The 2,500-nt window shown below is 48.2% G+C and overlaps 1 protein-coding gene across 4 annotated transcripts in view; it reads left to right on the forward strand.

Annotated features, from left to right (window-relative positions):
• The window catches only part of LOC123520543 (trichohyalin-like), a 121,471-nt gene that overhangs the window by 390 nt on the left and 118,581 nt on the right, over positions 1–2,500 (forward strand). The gene's annotated exons all lie outside the window — the stretch shown is intronic.

Consider the following 2,500-nt stretch of genomic DNA (forward strand, 5'->3'; position numbering starts at 1 on the left):
AGGTGGGAGCGGTTGGCGTACTCCTCCTCTCACCGAGTCTGGCGACGCACTGAACTGCCGTGAGCCCTTGATGGCGGGAACCGTTTCCACCACGCCCGCCTTGCCCGCACACATGTGAACGCTGCTGCTCCACACAACAATCCGCTTGGCCTAATTTCCATCACTTCACCTTGGCCACTAATTTGTGCTGGGGCATCGTGCTGTTTTGGCCGTATCGAGGGCGTGGGTATCGTGTGCAGGTGAGGGGTGAGCTGTGATGGTGATGGTGAAGGAGGCTGCTGTGTTCATGTGGCTCTCACCCCTGGTGGAGTATCGAGCGTGGTGGCCACCCCGCCAGCCACTCTCCCTCATTGTCTCACCCCGGCCTGCACGGACCAGCATGTGTGTGTGCACCCTGCTAAATGTTTTAATAAGGGTATGCACGTGCGAGTAAGGCTGGGCTAATTTTATATGGAGCTCCGTTACATCCATGTGCCCAGATAAGAACGGTGCTTTGTAGTTTGGTTATGCAAGGACGGATGCGTAAATGGAATTTGGCCCGCTAGTGATCATTTATTAATGTCTTCGAGTTATCGTTGGGTGCTTGTTTACCACAAATTAGACAGTAGGCGGGATGGGAGAGAGAGTTTGTTGGAGGGTTTGCAACTGAGGGCGAGTTAAGGGACAGCTGTGAGTAGAAGGCCTCTCTCATGGGAAGCAGCTGTTCCATTGCTGAATTGAGCCGTATGTTCTATTATGTCAAATTTTCTCGCAGTTTTCCTGTAACTAAACATACATGTATAGGCATGTGAAGTTGTTGATTTTCGGTGTGGCTCGTGATGCACGTGTGTCTCGTAAACGGGCCCCACTAAAGCAGGCTGAGAGTACATTGCGTGTATGCGTGTAACCTTGACGCTGAATGAGATTGTTACAAACACAGCAAGAGGTGTCATCAGTTTCAGTCATTTGATGGGTCAGGCAAGCCTCTCTGCTCTGTCGTGACTCGTTGATCCACGTGACGCATCGTTTACTGGTGACGAAGTGGAGCAAGGGAGCAGGGCATGCGGCATCTAGATGTACTGAGTTATGGAATTACTTTTTTTTTTCTTTATTTCAGTTTATGATTTGTACACACACACACACACACACACATATCGAGGTTATAATCTTGGGGATAACATAGTGTGTGAATGGGAAGGATGAAGTGTTTCCAGTTAGACTACCGGTAGTGGAAGGGTTTCATCACCTTATTTATTGAGGGTCCAGTTTGTCATGTAGCAATCTGCTTGCCACTAGTAAGTATAGTAATAACATGGTGCTTCTTCAAGAGGATGATGCCATGAGACAGACCGCACGGAGCGTGAATATTCTGCAGACATCTCTTTGTGCCCGGTTGATAAGTTCTAAGTTTATCCGCTTGAGAAATGGGGTCGGGAGGCACGACGCGACATTGCGTTTGTGGATGACACTTTCTGCCATCAGGGGCTCGTTTGCAACTTATTCCTGTGTTCTCAACATAAAGTTCTTTTCTTACCACTAGAGGAATGACGCCAAGAATTCATACAGCACAAGTTCTATATACTTTCACGTTTGTAGACCCTCTACGTTGGAAAGCAGATGTAGTTAGTCTGGGAGCAGTGAAGATATAATCTCACTGCCATGCAGAGTTGGTGGTGGTGGGTCGAGAAAATGAAACTGCAGCGTCGAGATTCGAGGACGGAAAGCTTTACTGAGAATTTGGCGTGAGGGATTATAGCAAGTCGCATCAGTCTGGCCACAGGATGAAAAACGATAGAATGTTACAGGACGTAGAGTGTGAGTGCGGGGAGGTAGGTAGGTGGCTTGTGGACCCAGCGCTACTGCATCACGGGACACTGATCTATAGAAATAATAGTGCTAGTGAGTGTATGCCCTCGTGTAGTGTTCGGTCGTCCTGAAAATTTAAGCTGAGACACAGGAATATTGTTGAACTGTGATGTGGATGGCTTACATATTGTGTGTGTGTGTGTGTGTGTGTGTGTGTGTGTGTGTGTGTGTGTGTGTGTAATTCACTTCGGTCACCTGCTGGTCACCCAGCCAGTCTTCCCCATTACGGAGCGAGCTCAGAGCTCATAGACCGATCTTCGGGTGTGGGTGTGTGTGTGTGTGTTTGTACTGTAGAGAGAGAGAGAGAGAGAGGTAGGTATGTTTTGGAAAGTGCCCTGACGCGCTTGAGCATTAACACACTTAATTTTTTTTTTACTTCCTTACACACACACACACACACACACACACACACACACACACACACACACACACACACACACGTGTCACTATTCCTCATCACCTTCATGTAATGGACGCTGGCTGACCCGTGGTGCGTCCCTCCGAGCTATTGCGATGTGGTGTATGTAGGAGTAGGAGTTCTGCCCGGCCATGGATCAGCCTTCAGGCCAGTGTTGTTAGCTGTGACACTACTGAACATTGTATTGCATTCCACGCCTTTATTCATTAGTCATATCATCTTGTCTCATCATCATTA

Source organism: Portunus trituberculatus, chromosome 47 (genome assembly GCF_017591435.1).
Source record: "Portunus trituberculatus isolate SZX2019 chromosome 47, ASM1759143v1, whole genome shotgun sequence".
Taxonomy (NCBI): domain Eukaryota; kingdom Metazoa; phylum Arthropoda; class Malacostraca; order Decapoda; family Portunidae; genus Portunus; species Portunus trituberculatus.